This window comes from Rhinolophus hipposideros, assembly GCF_964194185.1.
Source record: "Rhinolophus hipposideros genome assembly, chromosome: 6".
NCBI lineage: Eukaryota > Metazoa > Chordata > Mammalia > Chiroptera > Rhinolophidae > Rhinolophus > Rhinolophus hipposideros.
In genome coordinates, this window is record NC_138052.1 from 50,375,648 (window position 1) to 50,388,865 (window position 13,218).

The following is a 13,218-nucleotide window of genomic DNA, read 5'->3' on the forward strand; positions in this document are numbered from 1 at the left end:
TGGACGCTTGACTGTTTGGGAACATACCATCATGTAGTGGGACTGGTGGATGTTTGCTTTTGTGTCTTGACTGGCCGCCATTGATAATATGTAAGCACCTTGATGTGAGCCGCTGTTGTTCCAGCACAGTATCCCGAGAAGCCCAGAGAGAGAGTGGCAGTGCCCTGAGAGGCCCTGGCTGTGTCCAGGAAGTCTGGCTGTGTCCAGAGAGAGTGGCAGTGCCCTGAGGCCCTGGCTGTGTCCAGGAAGTCTGGCTGTGTCCAGAGAGAGTGGCAGTGCCCTGAGGCCCTGGCTGTGTCCAGGAAGTCTGGCTGTGTCCAGAGAGAGTGGCAGTGCCCTGAGGCCCTGGCTGTGTCCAGGAAGTCTGGCTGTGTCCAGAGAGAGTGGCAGTGCCCTGAGAAACTCTGGCTGTGCCCGGGGAGACTGGTGGTACCCTAAGAAGCCCAGGAAGTCTGGCTGTGCCCAGAAGTACTGTGGTGGTGCCCTGAGAAAAGCTGGCTGTGCCCGGGGAAACAGGTGGTACCCTAAGAAGCCCAGGATGTCTGGCTGTGCCCAGAAGTACTGTGGTGGTGCCCTGAGAAAACCTGGCTGTGCCCGGGGAAACAGGTGGTACCCTAAGAAGCCCAGGATGTCTGGCTGTGCCCAGAAGTACTGTGGTGGTCCCCTGAGAAAACCTGGCTGTGCCCGGGGAGACTGGTGGTACCTTAAGAAGCCCAGGAAGTCTGGCTGTGCCCAGAAGTACTGGTGGTGCCCTGAGAAACCCTGGCTGTGCCCAGAGAGCCTGGCTGTGTTCAGGATAGTGCATTCACCTCCAGGCTCCTTGCACAGGGCCCCTCGCAGAAGACGCTTGTCGCGTAGATTGTGAGGCGAGACCCTGTAGGGGTGGAGTGTGGGGACAAAACCCCAAAAAAACAGTTTCCAGGCTCTCGGCCTCACATAGAAAGGTGCTGGCTCGGGTAGTAAATGGCCATCAACTGTGATCAGATGGCCAGCAGCTGTGGCTAGTTGGCCGTCAGCTGTAACCCGTAGGCCATTGGCCACTAATATAACGGCTGTGGCTACGCTAGCAGAAAGGAATGGGGGATAGCGAGAAGATGGTGGCTGGCAAGTGCGGACTGCTGTTAGGCAGATTATGTAGATCCTGCTTCCTGTGTCTCCAGCCCAGCCGCCAGCGAGAATATATTGGTTTGACTCCCCTACTTATGGCTCCGTGGGTGTTCCTTTTTGGCCTTACCGTGTCCTGCGTTCTTGGGCGGGGAGTGGGAGCTGAGACCCTGCACGACAAATGGCGCAGCGAGCAGGGTCCCCTGCGTGACAGTGTGTTTGGCTTATCTTGACTCACTTTTTTTCTCTTATCCCATATTATCTTTTTCTTTGGATTACTTATTGTCATTGTTGTTTTGTTCAAGTGCATTTTTGAGTACTATAATTATTTTAGAGATAGTGTGTTTGTGACAAAACTTCTGAGTCCTGGTGTGTTCAAAATATTTCGAGTTTTCTCTCACACTTGATTGTAAGTTTGCCTTGGTATAGATATCTAGGTAGAAAATTATTTCCCTTCAGAATTTTGAAGATATTGCTCTGGTGTCTTTGGCACCAAATGTTGCTGATGAGAAGTCTGATGTTAATCTGCCTCTTGTTTCTTTGTAAATTTTATTTATGTGGAATTTTTCAGAATCATATTCTTTATGATTTCTCCAGGATTTGTCAGTGAGCTCTTTCAATCTATAAGTTGTGCTTTCTTCAGCTCAGGGAAATTTTATTTATTTATTTTTCTTTCATTTGTTCTGTCATTTTTTCTGTACCTTCTTTCTGGAGCTCCTATTAGGTAGATTTCAGATCACCTTGATTAGTTCTCCATATTGCTTATTCTGAAATTTTCATTTACTTTGACCTTTTTATTTCAAATTTTGGGAGATTTTCCTATCTTTATCTTTCAGATCACTAATTTGACTTTCACTTGTATATCTTTCATTGATCATTCATTCATTCAACAAATATTAGTGAATTCCAGGCATTATTTTAAGTGCTGAGATTCAGTGGTGAATGAAGTCCTCTTACTGGACTTTTATTTTCCAATAACTCTTACTCTGTGAATATTCTTTTTGTATGTAGGAAAATATTCTCAAATATTCCTGAATATATCAAATGGACTCTTTCTTTTTAAGATGAAAATTTTGTTCTGCTCTTTTTCTTCCAGGTCAGGTCTATTTGTTCCGTTTTGCCTAGCTGGCTTTCCTTAATGCCTGGCGATCCTGTGTTACCCTTTACTTTTACAAATGAAGAACTAGGTTGATTATTGTAGGTAAGTGTCATGGGTTTTATCTGCTTTTGTGTGGGGGTGCTGACAGACCTCTCCTCTGAATGCCAGATGTAAGTTCTCTGTAGGTGGGTGGGGAATGTCCCCAGGAAGCATTTACTTAAATGGGTGTGGAGCAGACAGGTAGGACATTTTGTATCAATCAGAATTCTTGATTGTAAATAATAGAAACTGGGTCTGGTTAATTTATGCAGAGAAATAATTTATCAGCAGACTATTAGGTAGTTCACAGAACTGACCAGAAAGAAGGCTGAAAATCAGGCTTGGAAAATCAGCAAGAACCAAGGGAGCCACAGCCAAGAAAATTCTGCAGAAATCGTCTGGTTAGGTCATTGCTGCCAGCCTTTGTGGGTTCACTCCAGATTCAGTTCCTCTGTTCCCTGTACTTCCTGTAAGCTGAGTGCTTGATCTAGAGGTTTAACATAATTTGTTTGTTTGTGGTTTTTTGTTTTTGGCAAGAACACTTCGTAGGTGGCAATTTGTAATTCCGTAGGAAGGCACACACTGCTACCAAGAACTAATTATCATTGTTGAAAGATTTTCTTCTTCATTTTTGAGCACCGCTCAACCTAACCATCAAGCTACAGACCCCCCTCGGAAACATCTCATATATATCCTCTCCTTTGTACTGTTTTAACTGATTTGAAAATGGTTACTTAGTTGTGAGTTTGTTTCAAAGACATGATCTCCTTGGAAAATAATTAGATGGTTCTATTAACCTTCAGCATATGTAAATGGAATACTTCTTAATTCTCACCTGTGGCAATATTGTTGGTTGCCTATTCAAATGCCATCCCTCTCACCCTTTTTATGTGCTGGCATAGCCCACCTCCCATGTAAGAGACTGACCAGCTCTTTACTTTTCAAAGCCTAACTGGTTTCTGGAAAGCTTTTCTTTCTGACAGAGGATACTCTCAGCTTTGTGCCTTTAGATGATGGGTGAGGTTATCATGGTGCTACGGTGGACATCTTCTGACCATGGGGGCAAGCTTGAGAATTAACACCAATGTGCCCAGGATGATGAGATGGAAATGTGGGAAGAATCCTGGTCTTCGTTAAGTCACTAAGCCACTGAAATAGCGAACCCTGCAAATACCGTATCTCCCGATTTATGTGTGATTATAAATTTAATACACTTTTAGTTGATCATTTGAAGCTATAAAAAACCTAACCAACATACCAAGTATATTCAAATGCATCTCTTTTATGTTTCTGCCTACCACTTAATGCCCTGATGTAGAGAAAAAACTATAGATCCTTGACCTTGAGTTTCCCATAAAAATCAAAGTCTTTCTTATCCACTCTAATAGAGCTAAAATGATAATACAGATAGCACAAAATATTGAATCATCAAAATTAATTTATTATGATGTACATTCTTTTAAAAATCATCTTTTGATAAGTTGAACAAGCATACAGCAACTTTACAGTGGAGACGGAGGCATACAGACTTCTATGTTGGGGATAGGAATGGGAGTTAAGATATTTTCCAAGGATCATTCTCAAAGCACATAACTAAGAGTTGATTTTGAGTGTTGGCAACAAAGGGAAACTTTTCTCCTATTACGTTAGGCTGGACATAACATTCTTATTAAGTAAGAGAATCGGAATTTCTGGATCTCCACCTTTGCAACAAAACATTCCCAAGTTTTAAATCAAATGCACAAGATTAGGAGGCAGAATTGATAGGGATTTAATTTTAAAAAACAGTATGAAGTTTGAAATCTGTAAAATAAAGGATAGCTGACGATTAATCTGTCCTGTACTTGCTCCTGCTTTATTTATTTATTTTTATTGAGATATAATTTATATGTAACATTAAGCTCCTGCTTCTTGTATTTTCATTCCCAGACTGTGTTATTTGGAAGCAAAGCTTCATTGTTTTTTGGTCAGTAGATTGCACCTTTGTCCTTACAGACAAGGTGATGACAGCAAGTGGTTCCAGGAAACCCTGGTTAATAAACCCTCTTTGTGTTGTGCAATGGATGGCTCCTAAGTGGGTGACATCAGCAGGCTCCCCACCCACTGCTCTGAATCCCTCAAAGCACAAAGACTGATTGTTAATGACTTATACTCTGAACAACTGCTGGCTTTTGCTGCTTCATTCACTGAGAAAATGGTGATCATACATCCCAGATTTCAAAAAAAATCTGTCCTGCTTCACACCATGTGCCAGGCCTTCTGCCCTGGGATCTGATTAGGGAAATATGATCACCTTAAGTATGCCACAACCCCTTCCAACTTCTCGGTCCACTTGGAGGTTTTCCCCACATGTCTTATTGTTTTGGGTACTTCGTTAGGTGGTATCGCTGCCAACTTTTCCCAATGAGCAAAATCCCCCATGGGTCTTCAGTGGAAGTACCCTCTCTTTAGGGATCCTGCCTAGAAGGGATTTCAATATAGTTAATACTAAAATTAGATAAAGTAAGGTAGGAGCCTATCTTCCTTTCAAAGCTACCTGATTAGAATTCAGAGTGAGCGAAATGTCCATTATCACAATAAAGTTCAAGGCTTTTAAAAATGCCTAAGAGGATACATTTGAGCTGGTGAACATAATTTATCTTGAAAAAGTCACTGAAAAAAACAGGATTAGCATTCAGTGTTGGAGATCAGACATGAACAAAGAGCAACCTCCAAGCTCATTGGGCACAGAATTGCTGTTCACAGGCGGAGGATCAGGCAGTGGGCTCCCCATTTACTCTGACACTGTGGCTTGGAGAACATAATCTCTGGTATCTTCTATGTACTTAATGCAGTGAATCAGGTGCACCAAAAGTGCTCAGGACATGCTTGCTGAACTACAATGTCAAGTGACTTTTACTGCAATTACCGTGTTTGCTATTCCAGATAAATGCATTGCCACCACCGTTCAGGTTCAGTGTCAAAGTACTCCTGAAATGCTATGAAGAATATTTGTACTTGGAAGATAGCTTTTCAGTGAGGCAGAGCTTTGATTGTCTACATTTTTTCCCCCTGCCTGTGCAGCAACAATATTACAAATAAAATTTAGGAGAGGACAGACAATCCTTGGGTGTAAGGAGGTTGGTAATGGCTGGGACAGCTGAATAAATAACATATATTTATTTGACTCCCTGGGCCTTACCCAAGCCTTTTACAACTACCAGGTATTTTATAGACACATTTTTCTATGAAGTAGTCAAACCTTAAACAGAGTGAATACTGACTGTCACGCCTTAAAAAAGAAAGAGAGAGAGAGAAAGAAAGAAAGAAGAAAGAAAGAAAGAAGAAAAGAAAGAAAGAAAGAAAGAAAGAAAGAAAGAAAGAAAGAAAGAAAGAAAGAAAGAAAGAAAGAAAGAAAGAAAAGAAAAGAAAAGCACCACCATTATTTTCCTAATGGAAATGTCTTTTGTCTCTGTCCTTGGAAGCACAGGATCAAGGATATGAGGGCAGATCTGAGGCTGTGAACGGTCACTGGCCTTCACTGTACTTTAAACCCATCCTGATTCTGGGCTCTGTGGAGGTCTCTTTGCATATGTATTGCAGTGCTCTGAGAGGAAACTCTACCCACTGCACCCCAAGCACAATCCCACTGTGTCTTTTTGTATAGTAGTCCCCACTTCTCTGCAGTTTTGTTTTCCAAGGTTTCAGTTACCTGTAGTCAATGGCAGTCTAAAAATATTAAAGGGAAAATTCCATAAATAAGCAATTCATAAGTTTTAAATGGGGTGACAGTCTGCGTAGTGTGATGAAATCGCATGCCGTCCCTCCCTGTCATGCCCAGGATGTGAATCCTTCCCTTGTCCAGCATCTCCATGCTGTACATATAGTACAGTAAGGTATTTGAGAGAGAGAGAACATTCACATAACTTTTATGACAGTATATTGTTATAATTGTTCTATTTTATTATTAGTTATTGCTGTTAATCTTTTACTGTGCCTAATTTATAAATTGAAGTTATCATAGGTATGTATGGATAGGAAAAAACATAGTGTATATGGGGTTATCCTTAGCTTCAGGCATCCACGGGGGGACTTGGAACATATCTCCTGTGGATAAGGGGGGACGACTGTACACATGGTAGGTGCTCGGTAGATATTTGCTGGGTAAATAAAATATCATATGTTGTTAAGCAATAATTGTGAACAGTGCAGCTTTTTCATGTTTGTAAGTTCCTTGGGTTAAGGACTAAATTTTATGCACGCAAATATCTTAGTATGCAAATGTGCGCACTCAGTAAGTGTGTGTCTCATTCAGTGGAGGAAGGGCCAAATTCATGAACAGAGAGGAACCTTCATTGTTAACCTTCATGCCCGTATCACCAGCACTGCCTGCTTAGTAATAGAAATGTTCTTCCACTTCCTTCAAGGTCTCACAGAATCACAGTAAGAGTTTGAAAAGGACCCGAGAGATTATTTAGGCCACACTCTTTATTTTAAAAATGAAAAAATTAGAATCTGGAAAAATGGAGTGACTTCCCCAAGGTTATATAGCTAGTCTTTGGCAAAGCCAAGAAAAAAATTTGAGTCTCCTGAAAGTAAAATTTGATCTAAAAGATCTTCATTTCACTGCTGTATACAGAAGGTGCCAAAAAAAATACACATTTTAAGAAAGGAAAACTGTGTTAAAATTGTGATAATATATACCAATAACAAAAGATGAATACAGGTCACATTTGACTTCTGCAATTACAAGAGATGCTCAAAGTGGTTACCATCAGCGTCCAGACACTTCTCATTACGGCGAACTACTGCTTGAGCAACGTTGACCAAAGTGTCCACATGTATACATGTTTTTGGCACCCCCAGTATATGTCCTCAAATAATTTCTATAATCAATTACTTCTCAAGAAAACTCTAAAAGCTTTTTCCTAACCATTTCCCATAAGAAACATTTCAGGTTGTTAAATAAGAAGTTCTCACTTAGATATCAAGATAAAATACATGACAAGCAAAAGAGAGGAGCCATAAAAAGAGAGAAATCTTCAAAGGGGTTATCCAAAAAGTGGTAACAAGACTCAAATCCATTTCCTACATTCAAAGTAAAAAGATGTTGGGGCTCTGAGGGGACTCAATAAATAGCACCTGTCTTCCTCACCCAGGTTCTCAACAAACTGAGAAACAAAATGAAAGGTAGCAGATGGAAGGTCAAAATGTCACGTTCATTACTGAAAAAGGCTGCGCTGGAAGGCAGGGTTTAGAGGGCAGCCAAGTGGGGCTGTTCACCGAACGCCAGGTGTAGGCTGTCCTTCGGAGCAGAACCGGTCTGTGCCTGAGGGCAGAACCACTACCAAAAGGAAGAAGGGGGACTGGGCTAAGCTTTCCCACAGAGTGAATCGTGTCCATAAATGGTGCCAGGAAGAGCCCCTAGTGTTACAGCTAGTGCAGGACTCTACAAGAGTAGGGAACAGCCATTCCCCACAACAAAAGTCAGAGGGTTTGAAGATGGTGAGGGAAGGTTTGTGAAGAGGGTTTCTCAGGAGGACACTAGTCTGAAAGCCCCTCCCACCCCAAAGTTGCTTTCCCACCGAAAAGGCTTCTTCATTCAGAGAGCTTTACACACATCTGCAGCTTTGAGGATGCGCGCGTAGGATGCTGGCAACTGGTATTTGGTTCCCATCTGGAAACTCCGGAAGGAAAGAATTCTAACAGCGAAGGAGAGATGGCTGGACTGCGAGGCCGGGATTGGAAGAGAGAAAAGGAGAAACTTAGCTCCTGTGCAACAGGGCCACCTAGAGGGGCTCTTAGGACTCAGCAGGGAGAAGCTGGAGTTTTGACACAAAACTGTCAAAAACTCAGTTTTGACAACTGAGTTTTGTTGATCAAGGGAACTTCCGGTGAGAGGTCCCCAGCAATGGGGGGTAGTGGGTCTCTGAAAAACCCTTTTCCTCACATGAGGAAAAGGTGACTTTCAATATCGTTGCCTAGCCCAGAAAGAGAGAGGCCACTTAGTAAGATAACCAGCCAATTTAGAACTTTCCTCTCTCTTCCCCACTTACTTCTCTTCCCTTTTCCTACTTTGACTCTGGAACAAAACCATGTTAGTGAAATGGGGCAGACAGTTGGAAACACTAGATAGAATGTTCCCCTTCCCTGGTTTCTTGGCCACACAAGACCCCAGATGAGTGAAGGGAAAAATTGCACCTTTAAATCTGATTCCAAGAGTTGATTATTACACAAGATTGAATATTCTAACTTTTAAATTGAGACTGTGGGAGACTTAAAGTGCCTGTAGGACTTCTTATTACTTAAGAGTGTTTAAAAATAAGTCATAGGATGATAGATGTTTTAATCCAGTGGCAGGGGAAGAATTTTCTCCCACTGAAAAATTTCAAAAGGGACAGAGGGAATCAAAAACAAAGTTGCTTTCTGATTTGAATAGATTATTTTCTTCTTCATATTGAACAGCCTATGAATTTTATTTTGTTGGTTTTTTATTACTCTAGCCCACCAACATAGGATTGTCTGTGGTATCTACATCTACTAAACATGCAGCATTTGGGACATTAAGAACACTGGAGACTCCGTTGGACCAAGGGCTGAATCCCACTGAAGGACTTGCCACATTTTCCCAGGTGGCATGGTATATGCCCAGCAGCTCCAGGGCTGTTCCTCCAGCAAGTTATAAACTCAACAAGGAAAATGATAAATGCATTCTAGTCAGTAACAGTGGTCTTTCTAGGATCTCTTTCTTCTCAAAACACTCTCCCAGCAAACAGCACTGAATGAAATTTGTTAAAAGGCTCCGTCCAATGCTGCCCAAACCCAGGCAGAAGAAGCCAACTGGAGTTCTCATCACCATGTCCCAACACTTTTTATTGTTTGGTCAGCATGCTTTCCCTCTGTAAGATATGAGTGATTTCCAAGGCTGCTTTAAGTTTCTTTATTATAAGTGAAGTGATTGAAAACTGCCAATCACAAGTCTGGCAATCCCCTCTCATGAGCTTAAAGACTGTTCTGATTACGATAATTACATTTTTATGAATATCCTACCTAGAGAGTAACAATTTTACTATGTCAGACTATACCACACAAAGATGCATCAATTTCATCTGCAATGAAAAATAGAGCCTAATAGCACAGTTATATTTATATGATAGTCAAACATCAAGATGCAACATAAGTACTGCAACTGAAAGAATTCGGATCATTATTTAACCTTGAACTGATGATTAAAGGTGAAGGCTTGTCAGCTTTTATGAATTATTTTTTCATGACATTTGCTGGTTTGATTTTTAAAACTCAATAATTAACACTTATTAATGTGGATTCCACCCCCACCCCCCATGATATGTAGGCAAGGCAAAAACAACAAAAAAGATGAATAGATATGTTAATGGTCAAAGAGAGAGTACTGTTTCAGGTCCAACAATGCCATGTCCACTGGTTTTCTACTTTAGTCAGCTAAGTTTCTGCAACCATGATGCAAATAATGGACACAGTATTTAGGTTTGATGCTATAAATACATATTGGTTGAATGCAAAGAAAAGTGTTCCATTATTATAGATAGTCATCAGTGCCATAGTATGGTCTGAGAATCAGCAGCATCAAGCATCACTTAGAAGCCTGTTAGAAATGCCAATTCTCAGGCTCCACCCAGACCTGCTGAATCAGAATCTCTAGCAGTGGAGGCCAGGACTCTGTCTTAACAAGCTTTCCAGGTCATTCTCTGAAGTTGGAGAACCACTGCTCTAACATCTTGTAACTGTTTTCCATAGGCTACAGTGAAACATTGGCAAGTAGAAGCTCCAATCCTGGCAACGCTATCGGTATTCCCTGTTAACTACAGGGGCGTGTGTTCCAGGGAAGCCTAAGTGAACAGGCTCATTTGGTCAAGTCCTCAAATCCAGGGTTTTCTGTTAAGTAGGTTTTCTTTTCTCTTTAGGTCTCCTGACCTCCCAAGCCATAGTTTCTTTCCGTTGCCAGTCATAATGTTTGTCTGTCCCCCTTGGTAGGAGGGACCTTTATGATACCCATCATAATGTCAGAAGGTTTCTACCAGCCTGACTTCATGTTGTTTCTTACCCTCTGTTATAACCATTTCCTTAAAGTCATCATGATCTGCTTAAAAAATTTAACATTTACCACGATGTCTTTCTACATTTCTTTATGGCAAAACCTGCACTGTGATCTCTTGATAGCCTTGTGGGTCAAAATTATTTCCCAGAACTCACCAGAAAATGGTATGGAAAGACCACATTGCAAACACTGTTAATTCAAGATAACACAGTAGGACATACATTTAGTACAGAGTATGGCCTGGCCTGGACTGTGTGGTGCTGTCATTATACAATTTTTCTTTGGCTGAGAGGATAAGGTCACTCTTAGCACCAGAGTTTGGTAATAGACTATTAGATAGATAGACAGACATAATTTTCTAACGAAGCATTTTAGAGACAAATAACATTCTAATGAATCAGCATGCATAGGGCAATGTTAACTGGAGTCAATGAATATGACAAAAAAGTAAATGCCATCTTGTGATTTAATCTTCATATGATTTCATACATTTTGTGTATGCGTATATTCTTTTTAATGACCTAATGCAAGGTCAAAGATTTAGAACAGTGGTCCTGAATCCTGAATGTGCATCAGAATGATCTTTAAGTTTGTTAAAAATATAAATTCTCAGGGTTCTGAGAGATTTTTATTTTGGGAGGCCTAAAAAGCCCAGGAATCTGTTTCTAGCAAGCACTCCAGGTGATTCTCGTGGAGGTGGTCCTTAACTTTCATTCTGAGAAACACTGCAAGTCTGAGTCAGAAAGAGGAGGAAAATGGATGTGAGTGTGAGACAGTAAAGCTCAGCCAAGTTCATAGGAGTTGTACCTGCTTTGGATCCCCGTGGCGCGTTATTTCAAGACTTTGAATAGCACATATATTCTGCCTCATTCTAGACTTATTATTGAGAATGTGCTCATTCTCATTATTGAGAACATGCTCAATATTTGTCAAATGAATGAAGACAATAAGGGTAAAAACACAGTTTTAAGAGTGTGATTGCAACAGACGGTTTGGTCTTGGCCTCTTTACCCACTAGCTGTGAGACCTTTGAGTCATGTCACCTCTCAGGGACGGAGCCCAGCGTTTGTAACATGGGAAATCAGTTTCTTCCTTTTACAGAGCTGCTGTGGGGTAAAAATGAGGTAATACATGTGAAAATGCTTTAAAATTGTAGAACCACTTCACTTCTCTTGGGTATGACTGTCTTTTCGCTCTACCTTCATTTCTCCTGTGAATAAGTCCCAGGTTGTAAGACTGAGGCGAAGGACACAATGTTATGAAATTAGTGTGTTTTCACTTCTGTGTTCAATGTTTTTCCATTTATTCCATGGTAGTCTCATTTGGGACTTATCCATGCCTTTGCTCTAAGAGTAAGTCTAAGCAGAAAGTACCAAGGAGAATTTCCCTTTCATGCACACAGCCAATCCAGTGTCAGTGGTGAAGAACATTCCAGAACCAGTACTAGAGTGGGACTGTGCCTACTCTAGTAGGCTGAAGTTCTTAAATGCACACCCTTGGTTCTAGGACTAGTACTTTTCTATTGAATGATGTGTATCTTTGTATTTCCAATGCTTAAATAGTAGTTAATCTGTGTTTGTTGGTGATTTGAATGAATAAATGTAAAAATGAATCTCGGAATATGATAGCTCCATGAAACATTAGGGTTTTCCCCATTATCTGCTGCTGTTTGTTTCAGGGACCTATCTGAAATAGCATTCTGGCAGGTAACCTTGAACTTACTAACTTGCTAAGAAGGACAGCAAACAGGGAAAAAGTAGGAGTTCCTCATGACTAAAACACGTTTATGTTAAGTCCATGATGGATATTCCAGGTGTTCTGGCAGCCATCTTCCTGGTCAAAGATTTAAGCTAAATTTGAGATTAATATCTAATACCATCCAGACTTGTTTCCCCAAGAATCCTGTAATTAAATTTTATCAGACTTCATTGAGGCAATGAATTCCCCCCCCCCCCATTATGGCCTAGGTTTGATGGCAAAAAGATTAGAAAATGGAATGAAACTAACTTTCATTGAGTGCTTTACATATGCCATATATTTTGTATATTTATTTAAGCTTTGGAACCATTTTGCAGTTGAGGAAACTAGACGCAGGGGGCTTAAATAACTTGTTTATGGATGAACAAGGAGCAAGTGGCAGGGCCATGATTCAGATCCGGGTTTGTGTGTCTCACTCTGTGACTTGTCATTTGGCCTTTTCTTTGGCCATATCTTCATATGATTTCATATATTCTGTGTATGCGTATATTCTTTTTAATGGCCCACAGCAAGGTCAAAGATTTAGAACAGTGGTCTGGAATCCTGCATGTGCATCAGAATAATCTTTAAGTTTGTTAAAAATATAAATTCTCTGGGTTCTGAGAGATTTTTATTAGCAGATGTGAAAGACACATGGAACAGAGACTTTAGCTACAGGTAGGAAGGATTATAAAGAACTGACAAATATATGGTGATGGAAGGAGAACTGACTCTGGGTGGTGAACACACAATGGGATTTATAGATGATGTAATACAGAATTGTACACCTGAAATCTATGCAATTTCACTAACATTTGTCACCCCAATAAATTAAAAAGAAAAAAGAACTGAGTGGGGTGGTGAAAAGTGCTATTGCTTCTCTATAGGTAGTACGTGGTTCGGGGCCTTACATTATCCGACTGTAAGAACACAATGTTGGATGAGATGACCTCCGAGAAGGGTAACCACATGGCCCAATTTGCCAGGGCAGCCCTCATTTATACCTGCTGTGCCAAGGCAATTATTTTCAGCATCCCCTTCTACTCTTAAAAGTGTTCCATGGATAATAAATTCCAATGCTGCCCTATATATAAGGTTCTTTCCAGGTCTTAATTTCAGTTATGTCACATTGAATCTAACAATTTTTCAGATGACTGAAGCAACATGAATTTTCATTTTCCAG